General features: G+C 38.4%; 1 long non-coding RNA gene across 1 annotated transcript in view; it reads left to right on the top strand.

The window, feature by feature from the left end:
- Positions 1-13,959, top strand: part of LOC309648234 — a 205,000-nt gene that overhangs the window by 20,989 nt on the left and 170,052 nt on the right. Inside the window, exon 2 of the long non-coding RNA XR_014256542.1 lies at positions 11,052-11,156. This is a non-coding gene — a long non-coding RNA (uncharacterized lncRNA). The remainder of the gene's footprint in view (positions 1-11,051; positions 11,157-13,959) is intronic.

Below are 13,959 nucleotides of genomic sequence, written 5' to 3'. Positions count from 1 at the left end.
CATTTTCTGTGTCGTGAATCTCTTCAGTTCTTCAGTTACTTTTTCTTCCTCCTGTCCCTCTTCATCCTTTCTCTGGGCCTCCAATTCCATCACTAAGCTCCTCATGTTGCACAGCAAGGAGGTCAGCGAAATCGTCCTCTTGCAGATCTAGCTCCAGCTTCTCGCTGAGGGTCACTACGTTGCTGAAGACCTCTTCGGACTTCTGATCTACCTTCTCAAATCCACAAAAATCATGAACAAACTGTGGGCAAAGGTTCTTCCAAACCCCATTCATCGTGACCGCCATACCCTCACACCATGCAAAGTCAATGTTTTTTATGGTCTTGTAGATGTTATGGTCCTCCCAAAGTTGTCCCTAGGTTGTTCCTGATTTGTCACTTACCTTTACTGCCTGACAAAAAGTGTGACATAAATAATATTTCTTGAAAGTCGCCATAACGCCCTGGTCCATAGGTTGGATGAGCAACGTAGTATTTGGTGACAGATGCAGTACTTTGACGTTGGGATGAAAGTCATCCATGAATGGGGGGTGGCCCAGAGCATAGTCGAGCAGCAAAAGAATGTTTTGCTGGAACGTCCTTCTCCAAGCAATATTTCTCTACATCTGGGATAAAGTGGTGGCAAAACCAGTCCTGGAACGTGGCCTGTGTAATCCGGGATTTGGGGTTACGCTTCCACACAACAGGAAGAGAGCCCTTGGCTATGTTTTTAAGGGTTCTTGGGTTGTGTGAATGATAAACTAAGAGAGGTTTCAGCTTCAATTCACCGGAAGCATTGCCACCAAACAACAGTTAGCCTATCCTTTGCTGCTTTACAGCCCGGCATCAACTTTTCCTCCTTACTGACGTAACTTCGGTCTGGCATCCTCTTCCAGTTCAGTTGTGTCTCATCCACATTAAAAACCTGGTTGGGTAAATACACACCATCATCAATAATTTCTCAAAGTGTTTCTGGAAGTTCCTGGACAGCTACCCTATCTGCACTTGCTGTCTCTCCACTTACTTTTGCATTGTGAAGGCTGGCTCTAGCCTTGAACCGATGAAAGCAGCCATGGCTGGCATTAAAAGATGTGCCCTCTGATTCTTTGCCGTGTTTCTTCTTCAAGTCTTCATAAAGGCTTTTAGCTTTCTCTTGAATCAGCGTTAAGTTGAGCAGGACTCAGCGCTGATGTTGATCCTGCATCCGCACACTGAGAAGTTTCTCCATCTCCTCCATCACTTTTCCATGCTTCTTGGATATTGTGTCAACATCGTCGGCACAGCAGACTTCACATGTTCCATGATCTTGTCCTTGTTCTTTAGATTCGTGCCAATGATTGAATGATTCATATTATAAGAATGAGCGATGTCTAACATCTTTTTGCCTCGCTCCACTCTCTCAATTACTTTCACTTTTGTTTCCGTCATTATCGCTTGGCGCTTCTTAACAGTACCAGCTACATCGCATCTGCTTTTACGCTTGCTTCCAGACATCTTGGGCTTGAAATAAAGGTACTGTACCTTTAGAGTACAGTACTCTATACAGTACTGTAAAGTACACAAAAGCACAACCACATATAGAGGAAGCACGCACGTGACAATGTATGTCAGACACGTGAACTAACTTACATGATTGGACACGCGAATGGACGTTTGCATCTTTGAAAGTTTGCAACTTGAAGGTTCGTATGTAGGTGACTTACTGTATTTGTACTGCCTAGGGAGAACTACCTAGGAAAATTTTGGTATGACTTATGTCAGAGAATGTTTTGCTTATGTTCTCTTCTAGGAGTTATAAGGTGTCCTATCTTATATTTAAGCATATAAGCCGTTTTGAGTTTATTTTTGTGAATGGTGTGAGGGTATGTTCTGACTTCACTGATTTGCATACGGCTCTCCAACTTTCAAAACACCACTTGCTGAAGAGACTGTCTTTTCCCCATTGTATATTCTTGCCTCCTTTGTCAAAGGTTAATTGACCATAGGTGTGTGGGTTTATTTCTTAGCTCTCTATTCTAGTCCATTGATCCATGTATCTCTTTCTGTGCCAATACAATGCGGCTTTGATTACTGTAACTTTGTAGTATTTTCTGAAGTTTAGGAGGGTTATGCCTCCTGCTTTGTTCTTTTTCCTGGGGATTGTGTTCACATTTCTGACTTTTTTATGGTTCCAGATACATTTTAGGATTATTTGTTCTAGTTCTGGGGAAAATGTCATGGGTAATTTGATAGGGATCACATTAAATCTGTAGATTGCTTTGGGTAGTATAGCCATTTTAACAGTATTAATTCCTCCCATCCAAGAGCGTGGGATGTCTTTCCATTTCTTTGAATCATCTTCAGCTTCCTTTACTAATGTTTTGTAGTTCTCAGTATATAAGTATTTCACCTCCTTGGTGAGGTTTAATCCTAAGCATTTTATTTTTTTGATGCCATTTAAAAAAGGATTGCTTGTTTACATTTCCTTTCTGATATTTCATTGTTAGTGTAAAGAAATGCAACCAGGGACTTCCCTGGTGGCTTGGTGGTTGAGAATCCGCCTGCCAATACAGGGGACACGGATTTGAGCCCTGATGCAAGGAAGATCTCACATGCCGTGGAGCAACTAAACCTGTGTGCCACAACTACTTAGCCTGCACTCTAGAGCCAGTGAGCCACAAATACTGAGCCCATGTGCCACAACTACTTAAGCCTGCATGCCTAGAGCCCGTGCTCCACAACAAGAGAAGCCACTGAAATGAGAAGCCTGCGCACCACAAGAAAGTCTAGTCCCCACTGGCCACAACTAGAGAAAGCCCGTGCACAGCAATGAAGACCCAATACAGCCAAAATAAATTAAAAAAAAAAAAGAAAAACCAGGAAATGCAACCAATTTATATATGTTAATCTTGTATCCTGCTACTTTGCTGAATTTGTTTATCAGTTCTAGTAGTGTTTGTGTGGAATTTTTAGGGTTTCCTTTATATATATTATCATGTCATCTGCATATAATGGCAACTTTACCTCTTCCCTTCCAATTTGGTTAGATTTTATTTCTTTTTCTTGTCTGATTGTTGTGGCTAGGACTTCCAATACTATGTTGAAGAGAAGACGTGAGAGTGGGCATTCTTGTCTTGTTCCAGATTTTAGCGGGAAGGCTTTCAGCTTATGAACGTTGAGTATTATATTGGCTGTGGGTTTGTCATAAATAGGTTTTATTATGTTGAGATATGTTTCCTCTGTACCCACGTTGGTAAGTGTTTTTACCATGAATGGATGTTGAAGCTTTTCAAATGCTTTTTCGCCATCTATTTTGATGATCGTTTGTTTCTTGTTTTTCCTTTGTCGATGGGGTGTATCATGTTGATTGATTTACATATGTTGAAACAGCTTTGTGAAACTGGGTGAATCAAATTTGGTCATGGTGTATGATCCTCTTATGTGTTGTCGGATTCGGTTTTCTAATATTCAGTTGAGAATTTTTGCATCTATATTTATCAACGATATTGGCCTGCAGTTTTCTTTTTCGGTAGTGTCTTTCTCTGTGTTTTTTTTTAAAGTCTTTATTGAATTTGTTCCAATACTGCTTCTGTTTTATGTTTTGGTTTCTTGTTTGTGAGGCATGTGGGATCTTAGCTCCAAAACCAGGGATCGAACCCGCACCCCTTGCACTGGAAGGCGAAATCTTAACTGCTGGACCACGAGAAAAGTCCCCATCTGTTTTATTTGGTTTTTTTTTTAAGTAAATTTCTTTCTTTATTTATTTTTGGATGCATTGGACATTCGTTGATGTGCTCGGGCTCTCTCTAGTTGCGGTGAGCGGGGGCTACTCTTCGTTGTGGTGTGCAGGCTGTTCATTGTGGTGGCTTCTTTTGTTGCAGATCATGGGCTCTAGGTACGTGGGCTTCAGCAGTTGTGGCTATCAGGCTCAGTAGTTTTGGCTCGTGGGCTGTAGAGCGCAGGCTCAGTAGTTGTGGCACACAGGCTTAGTTGCTCCATGGCATGTGGGATCTTTCCAGACCAGGTCTCGAACCTATGTCCCCTGCAGTGGCAGACAGATTCTTAACCACTGTGCCACCAGGGAAGTCCCTCCTCCCCATCTGTTTTTGATATCAGCATGATAGTGGCTCCATAGAATGTCTTTGGAAGTATTCCTTACTCTTCAATCTTTTCGAAGAGTTTGAGAAGAATCAGTGTAAGTTCTGCTTTTTATATTTGGTAGAATTTGCCTGTGAAACCATCTGACCCTGGACTTCTGTTGCTAGGGAGTTTTTTTAAATTACAGATTCTATTTTTTTAAAAATTCTATTTATTTATTTATTTATTTTGGCTGTGTTGGGTCTTCGTTTCTGTGCGAGGGCTTTCTCTAGTTGCAGCGTGCGGGGGCCACTCTTCATCACGGTGCGTGGTCCTCTCACTATCGTGACCTCTCTTGTTGTGGAGCACGGGCTCCAGACGCTCAGGCTCCGTAGTTGTGGCTCACGGGCCCAGTAGCTCCGCGGCATGTGTGATCTTCCTAGACCAGGGCTCGAACCCGTGTCCCCTGCATTGGCAGGCAGATTCTCAACCACCGCGCCACCAGGGAAGCCCTCTATTTTGCTTTTAGTGATCAGTATGTTCAAGTTATCTATTTCTTCTTGATTCAGTTTTGTTCGGCTGTAAAAAAACAAAATATATTTTTAAGTTATGTTAGCAGCTAAATACTTACCATGTATTAGACCACAAAAGAGAGAAGAAAAAATATTAAAATATTTTTTCAAATACAACAAGTATTGAAATATTTTAAAGAAATTGGTATAATAATACTAATTACAATAATGACAAATTGTTCTGAACTTAAAGACTACTTATATCTAAGATGCATATTATATGCTTATTGTTTTATTGTTTTTAAATACATGGAATGTTTTCTCCTTTCTAATGTAATTCTTTTATTTTACCTGTATATTGTGAAAAAAATTTAGTTCCACAAAATATAAAAAATTACACTTTAATAGGAGATATTAATCCATTTACATTTACTATAGTACTGAAAATACTTAGGTTTAGCATTCCATGTCATGGAGTGCTCTTTTTTATTTATTCATTTTTAAAAAAGATTTAATTTGGAGGGGGGGCCATAAATTATTCATTTATTTATTTATTTAATTTTAACATCTTTATTGGACTATAATTGCTTTACAATGGTGTGTTAGTCTCTGCTTTAGAACAAAGTGAATCAGCTATACATATCCATATATCCCCATATCTCCTCCCTGTTGCGTCTCCCTCCCGCCCTCCCTATCCCACCCCTCTAAGTGGTCATAAAGCACTGAGCTGATCTCCCTCTTCTATGCAGCTGTTTCCTACTAGCTAGCTATTTTACATTTGGTAGTATATATAAGTCCATGCCACTCTCTCACTTCGTCCCAGCTTACCCTTCCCCCTCCCCATGTCCTCAAGTCCATTCTCTATGTCTGCGTCTTTATTCCTGTCCTGTCCCTAGGTTCTTCCCAACCGTTTCTTTTCCTTTTCTTTTTAGAGTCCACATATATGTGTTAGCATACAGTATTTGTTTTTCTCTTTCTGACTTACTTCACTCTGTATGACAGACTCTAGGTCCATCCATCTCACTACAAATAACTCAATTTCATTTCTTTTTATGGCTGAGTAATATTCCATTTTATATTGAAGATGTGCAACATCTTTTTTACCCATTCATCAGTTGATGGACACTTAGGTTGCTTCCATGTCCTGGCTATTGCAAATAGAGCTGCAATGAACATTGTGGAACATGACTCTTTTTGAATTATGGTTTTCTCCAGGTATATGCCCAGTAGTGGGATTGCTGTGTCATATGGTAGTTCTCTTTTTAGTTTTTTAAGGAACCTTGATACCGTTCTCGATAGTGGCTGTATCAATTTACACTCCTACCAACGGTGCAAGAGGGTTCCCTTTTTTCCACACCTCTGCAGCATTTATTGTTTGTAGATTTTTTTGATGATGGCCATTCTTACCTGTGTGTGGTGATACCTCATTGTAATTTCGACTTGCATTTCTCTAATGATCAGTGATGTTGAGCATTCTTTCATGTGTTTGTTGGCAATCTGTATATCTTCTTTGGAGAAATGTCTATTTAGGTCTTCTGCCCATTTATGGATTGGGTTGTTTGTGTTTTTTTTTTAATATTGAGCTGCATGGGCTGCTTGTAAAGTTTGGAGATTAATCCTTTGTCAGCTGCTTCGTTGGCAAATATTTTCTCCCATTCTGAGGGTGGCCTTTTCGTCTTGTTTACGTTTTCCTTTGCTGTGCAAAAGCTTTTAAGTCTCCTTAGGTCTCATTTGTTTATGTTTCTTTTTAATTTCCGTTTTCTAGGAGGTGGGTCAAAAAGGATCTTGCTGTGATTGATGTCATAGAGTGTTCTGCCTATGTTTTCCTCTAAGAGTTTGATAGTGTCTGGCCTTACATTTAGGTCTTTAATCCATTTTGAGTTTATTTTTGTGTATGGTGTTAGGGAGTCTTCTAATATCATTCTTTTACTGGTAGCTGTCCAGTTTTCCCAGCACCACTTATTGAAGAGGCTGTGATTTCTCCATTGTATATTCTTGCCTCCTTTATCAAAATTAAGGTGACCATATGTGTATGGGTTTATGTCTGGGCTTTCTCTTCTGTTCCATTGCTCTATATTTCTGTTTTTGTGCCAGTACCATACTGTCTTGACTACTGTAGCTTTGTAGTATTGTCTGAAGTCAGGGAGCCTGATTCCTCCAGCTCTGTTTTTCTTCTCAAGATTGCTTTGGCTGTTCGGGGTCTTTTGTGTTTCCATACAAATTGTGAAATTTTTTTGTTCTAGTTCTCTGAAAAATTCCATTGGTAGTTTGATAGGGATTGCATTGAATCTGTAGATTGCTTTGGGTAGTAGAGTCATTTTCACAATGTTGATTCTTCCAATCCAAGATCATGGTATATCTCTGTATCTGTTTGTGTCGTCTTTGATTTCTTTCATCAGTGTCTTATAGTTTGTTGAGTAAACGTCTTTTGTCTCCTTAGGTAGGTTTATTCCTAGGTATTTTATTCTTTGTGTTGCAGTGGTAAATGGGAGTGTTTCCCTAATTTCTCTTTCAGAATTTTCATCTTTAGTGTATAGGAATGAAAGAGATATCTGTACATTAATTTTGTATCCTGCAACCTTACCAGTTCATTGATTAACTCTAGTAGGTTTCTGGTAGCATATTTAGGATTCTCTGTGTATAGTATCATGTCATCTGCAAACAGTGAGAGCTTAACTTCCTCTTTTCCGATTTGGATTCCTTTTAATTCTTTTTCTTCTCTGATTGCTGCAGCTAAAAATTCCAAAAGTGTGTGGAATAATAGTGGTGAGAGTGGGCAACCTTGTCTTGTTCCTGATCTTGGTGGAAATGGTTTCACTTTTTCACCATTGAGAATGATGCTGGCTGTGGGTTTGTCATATATGGCCTTTATTATGTTGAGGAAAGTTCCCTCTATGCCTACTTTCTGGAGGGTTTTTATGATAAATTGGTGTTTAATATTGTCGAAAGCATTTTCTGCATCTATTGAGATGACCATATTGTTTTTATCCTTCAGTTTTTTAATATGGTGTATCACATTGATTTGCATGTATTGAAGAATCCTTGCATCCCTGGGATAAACCCCACTTGATCATGGTGTATGATCCTTTTAAGGCGCTGTTGGATTCTGTTTGCTAGTATTGTGCAGTGGATTTTTGCAGCTATGTTCATCAGTGATATTGACCTGTAGTTTTCTTTCTTTGTGACATCTTTGTCTGGTTTTGGTGTCAGGGAGATGGTGGTCTCATAGAATAAGTCTGGGAGAGTTCCTCCCTCTGCTATATTTTGGAAGAGTTTGAGAAGGATAGGTGTTAACTCTTCTCTAAATGTTTGATAGAATTTGCCTGTGAAGCCATCTGGTCCTGGGCTTTTGTTTGTTGGAAGATTTTTAATCACAGTCTCAAGTTCAGTGCTTGGGATTGGTTTGTTTGTAGTTTCTATTTCTTCCTGGTTCGGTCTTGGAAGGTTGTGCTTTTCTAAGAATTTGTCCATTTCTTCCAGGTTGTCCATTTTATTGGCATATAGTTGCTTGCAGTAATCTCTCATGATCCTTTGTATGTCTTCAGTGTCAGTTGTTACTTCTCCTTTTTCATTTGTAATTCTATTGATTTGAGTCGTCTCCCTTTTTTTCTTGATGAATCTGGCTAATGGTTTATCAATTTTGTTTATCCTCTCAAGGAACCAGCTTTTACTTTTTTTGATCTTTGCTGTTGTTTCCTTCATTTCTTTTTCATTTATGTCTGGTCTGATCTTTATGATGTCTTTCCTCTGCTGACTTTGTTTTTTTTTTTTCTTTCTTTCTCTAATTGCTTTAGGTGTAAGGTTAACTTGTTTATTTGAGATATTTCTTGTTTCTTGAGGTAGGATTGTATTGCTATAAACTTCTCTCTTAGAACTGCTCTTGCTGCATCCCATAGGTTTTGGGTCTTCATGTTTTCATTGTCATTTCTTTCTAGGTATTTTTTAATTTCCTCTTTGATTTCTTCAGTGATGTCTTGGTTATTAAGTAGTGTATTGTTGAGCGTCCATGTGTTTTTATGTTTTACAGATTTTTTTCCTGTAATTGATATCTAGTCTGATAGCATTGTGGTCGGAAAAGATACTTGATACGATTTCAGTTTTCTTATATTTACCAAGGCTTGATTTGTGACCCAAGATATGATCTATATCCTGGAGAATGTTCCAGGAGCACTTGAGAAAAAGTGTATTCTGTTGTTTTTGGATGGAATGTCCTATAAATATCAATTAAGTCCATCTTGTTTAATGTATCATTTAAAGCTTGTGTTTCCTTATTTATTTTCATTGTGGATGATCTGTTCATTGGTGAAAGAGGGGTGCTAAAGTCCCCTACTATGATTGTGTTTCTGTCAATTTCCCCTTTTATGGCTGTTAGCATTTGCCTTATGTTTTGAGCTACTCCTATGTTGGGTGCATAAAATTATACAATTGTTATATCTTCTTCTTGGATTGATCCCTTGATCATTATGTAGTGTCCTTCTTTGTCTCCTGTAATAGTCTTTATTTTAAAGTCTTTTTTGTCTGATATGAGAATTGCTACTCTAGCTTTCTTTTGATTTCCATTTGCATGGAATATCTTATTCCATCCCCTCACTTTCCATCTGTATGTGTCCCTATGTCTGAAGTGGGTCTCTTGTAGACCACATACATACCGGTCGTGTTTTCGGATCCATTCAGCCAGTCTATGTCTTTTGGTTGGAGCATTTAATCCATTTACATTTAAGGTAATTATTGATATATATGTTCTTATTACCATTTTCTTAATTGTTTTGGGTTTCTTATTGTAGGTCTTTTCCTTTTCTTGTGTTTCCTGCCTAGAGAAGTTCCTTTAGCATTTGTTGTAAAGCGGGTTTGGTGGTGCTGAATTCTCTTAGCTTTTGCTTGTCTGTAAAGGTTTTAATTTCTCTGTCGAATCTGAACGAGATCCTTGGTGGGTCGAGTAATCTTGGTTGTAGCTTTTCCCCTTTCATTACTTTAAATATGTCCTGCCAGTCCCTTCTGGCTTGCAGAGTTTCTGCTGAAAGTTCAGCTGTTAACCTTACGAGGATTCCCTTGTATGTTATTTGTTGTTTTTCCCTTGCTGCTTTTAATATTTTTTCTTTGTATTTAATTTTTGATAGTTTGATTAATATATGTTTTGGCATGTTTCTCCTTGGGTTTATCTTGTATGGGACTCCCTGCGCTTCCTGGACTTGATTAACGATTTCCTTTCCCATATTAGGGAAGTTTTCAACTATAATCTCTTTAAATATTTTCTCAGTGTCTTTCTTTTTCTCTTCTACTTCTGGGACCCCTATATTCGAATGTTGGTGCGTTTAATGTTTTCCCAGAGATGTCTCAGATTGTCCTCAATTCTTTTCATTCTTTTTTCTTTATTTTGCTTTGCAGTAGCTATTTCCACTATTTTATCTTCCAGGTCATTTATCCATTCTTCTGCCTCAGTTATTCTGCTATTGTTTCCTTCTAGAGAATTTTTAATTCCATTTATTGTGTTGTTCATCATTGTTTTTTTGCTCTTTAGTTCTTCTAGGTTCTTGTTAAACGTTTCTTGTCTATTCTCCATTCCAGTACCAAGATTTGGGGTCATCTTTACTATCATTACTCTGAATTCATTTTCAGGTAGACTGCATATTTCCTTCACATTTGTTTGGTCTGGTGGGTTTTTACCTTGCTCCTTCATCTGCTGTGTATTTCTGTGTCTTCTCATTTGGCTTTGGGGACTGTGTTAGGGGTCTCCTTTTCAGAGGCTGCAGATTCGTAGTTCCCGTTGTATTTGGTGTCTGCCCCCAGTGGCTAAGGTTGGTTCAGTGGGTTGTGTAGGCTTTCTGATGGAGGGGACTGGTGCCTGTGTATTGGTGGGTGTGTCTGGATCTTGTCTTTCTGGTGGACAGATCCGCATCTGGTGGTGTGTTTTGGGGTGTCTGTGACCTTATTGTGATTTTCGGCAGCCTCTCTGCTAATGGGTGGGCCTGCATTCCTGTCTTGCTAGTTGTTTGGCATGGGATGTCCAGCACTGGATCTTGCTGGTCTCTGAGTGGAGCTGGGTCTTAGCGTTGAGACGGATATCTCTGGGAGAGCTTTCGCCATTTGATATTACAAGGTGCCAGAGGTCTCTGGTAGACCAATGTCCTGAACTCGGCTCTCCCACCTCAGAGGCACATGCTTGACACCCGGCTGGAGCACCAAGACCCTGTCAGCCACACAGCTAGGGGTGAGAGCAAGAGGTAGCTTTGGTACATCTCAAAGACCACCAATGGGGTTCACTGACCATTTTCTCTCCAGAAGTGAAGAAAACAAAATTCAGACTTTGGCTAGTCATCCACTTTGGTAGCCAGCCTCCAAGATGGACCTAATTATCCCCTAATTATCTCCCAGTCTCCATGTACCAGTGTGGCTCCTCGCACTTGAAAAGGGTTGACTGTTTAACTAATAAGAAATTGCAGAAATGACAAAGTGCAGCTTCCAAAGTTATAAAAGACATTGCAGCTTCTGCTTTGGTTTCTGCTAGATCACTCATCCTGGGGTAAGCCAGCTGCCATGTCATGAGGACACTCAAGCAGCCCTAAGGAGAGATCCATGTGGCAAGGAACTGAGGCCTCTTACCTACAGCCACGTGAGTGAGTCATCTCAGAAGTCAAAAGATTTAATTGTTTAAATTTTTGGTTGTGTTGGGTCTTCGTTGCTGCACAGGATTTCTCCAGTTGTTACTAGAGAAGCAGGGGTCACTCATCGTTGTGGTGCACGGGCTTCTCCTTGCGGTGGTTTCTCTTGTTGTGGAGTATGGGCTCTAGGTGCATGGGCTTCAGTAGTTGTGTCATGCAGGCTCAATAGTTGTTGCTTGCAGGCTCTAGAGCACAGGCTCAGTACTTGTGGCACACGGGCTTAGTTGCTCTGCGGCATGTGGGATCTTCCCAGACCAGGGATGGAACCCCTGTTCCCTTCATTGGCAGGCAAATTCTTACCCACTGTGCCACCAGGGAAGTCCAGTGTGCTCTTTTTTAAACCTAGTCTGTTTTCATTATTTTGTATCTTAACGATTCTGTATTAAAGAAAAAAAAATAATACTCCTTTCTACCCCTCCTCTTTGAGGATTATATATGAAGAAGTATGTCTTATTTATTAACCTCAAATTTTCACCTTACTTTTAAGAAGTAATCACAATGTCAAGTATTTAATACTTTTCACTTCCACCTTGAAAAGCATGGATATTAAAGTGCTAATACAATTACCTTCCCTGGTCTATCTTTTTTAGTTTTTGTTATGTATAAAAAACAACGAAAAACATGCATGGTTTGTAAGGAAATGACAAATTTCAGAAAATTCAGCATCTGAATACACTCTAAACATAGCTTCTAGATAAAGACACAGAAAATTGCCAGATACTCAGAGGCCCCCTGGTCCCATTCTAGTGACTCCCCTTAAGGTTTAATATTGTTCTGGTATCTAACAAAAAGATAACTTTACCTGTATTTTGTATTTTATATAAATGTTATGGCACAGTAAAATCACTTTTGGATTGGGCTTTTTTATTTTATGTTGTTTGTGAATATGCCTATATGGTTGCCTGTTGTTGTGATCATGCATTGCCACTGTTGCATAGGATTCCATAATGTAAATATTTAACTATTAATTAATTTATTCCAATGTGTATTACAATATGAGTGATTTTCACTTTGTGTCTATTGAGAACAACACTGGTATATAAATTCTAGAACTTGAGCTTTGGTGGTGTGTGTATAAATTATTGTTCAGTATACACGTAGTAGTAAAATTTTCGAGTCATAGCTTTCTTGTGTTTATCTTTTTAGATATTTCTAAATATTTTCAAAACATTTGTATGATTTTTCATCTTCAGCAGCAGTGAATGAGATTCAAGGATTATACACATTCTTGTCAAACTTGATAATACCTGTCATTTTCATTTGAACTTTCTGGTTGGTGAGTGATAATTCCAGGTATCACGCTTTTGCATTTAATTGACTACTAAGAAGCCAAGCATCTTTTGATATGTTTACTTAACATTCTGTACTCTCTTTTTTGAAATATCTTTTGGTATATTTCCCCCATTTTGCTATTCCATTATCTTCTTATTGAAGACTTCCTTTTTTTTTTTAACATCTGAAGACTTCTTATTTAGGAGTTTTTAATACATGCTTGAGATGAGTTCTTCTCTCTTTCTGTCTCTCCTTCTCTTTCTTTAGATGAGTGTCAGTTTTTAATGTTAATAACATCTAATTTGTTATTTTCCTCTTTATTTATTTAGTCTTATTTCTATTTATTTATGTAGTCTTCTTACCTGTAGCAGAACACATTATTTATTCTAAACCACAAATATGTTTTCATTTCTTCAATAAATGTAATTATTAAGCTTTAAATTTAAGTTAACTTTCTAAACTAAATATGTTGTATCATAGTGAGTATTAATTTTTCTATGACAGCTGAAAGGTTACATTTATTCAGAAAATGTTGTATCAGCTTTCTTTTCATTTGCTCCTACTTCTCATTGATTCACAGTGGTAAACATCACTTCATCCATGGATCTGACTTTTCTCTGATTTCTCATGGTCATTCTCACTAATTCGTCTTGCCTCCTGAAATCTTTAGCAATCCCCTTATTCCACAGAAGCAAAAACCTTCCTTGGGCCTTTTTCCTCAGAAGATTGATTATTGCCACATTTTAAATGGCAGATTGCAATAAGTTAGGAGAAAATGCCACAAGGGTCTCTCATTTTTTTTTCACATCCTGTATCAGCCTCTGCTTGCACTCTCTGTTCAAAGATATTTGTGCAACACATTGATGGAAGATGCCACTTGTTTCTCTCCTTGGGGAAAAGACAGATTAATTACCTAACAAATAAAATAAAGAGAGTGTCTTGCTCTTTTCAAATGTTGGACAGGATTGCTTGCATCCTAATTTAAATGTTTCAGGTGACTGAAGTTTAAGATTCCTAAGCTTTAATCCATACTTGCACCATGCACAGCACCCAAAAGGAGAGCTTTACATAACCCCATGAGACACTTGTGTGCAAGTGGAACAGATAAAAATATAAAACTATTGCTGTCTTTTTGTGTCATAAAAATGATTTTTTGTCTCATTTAAAATATTTTCTTCTAAAATCCAAAAACGTGTCAGGTTAAAATATTGTTATTTCAAATATGGTAACATCGAAGACCCTTCAAATTTCTTTCCAGTTTTGTTGATGATGGGATGCCGTCAGAGATATGACTTCATTAATAAACACAATAGGTAAGATTCCTTCATAGGCCTGATTGGGGAATATGAAAATAAACCCCAGAAAAATCTGGACATTTTCTAGTTCTCAAATATTGGTTAAGATGGTAGAAAGGGCCCTTCATTGTCCTATATGTTAATGCAGATCAATTGTGAGAGGTGGGGATAAAACAAGCAGCTTAAA

Source organism: Balaenoptera physalus (assembly GCF_965194825.1).
Source record: "Balaenoptera physalus genome assembly, chromosome: 1".
Taxonomy (NCBI): domain Eukaryota; kingdom Metazoa; phylum Chordata; class Mammalia; order Artiodactyla; family Balaenopteridae; genus Balaenoptera; species Balaenoptera physalus.
This window is presented reverse-complemented; position numbering and strand designations above follow the sequence as displayed.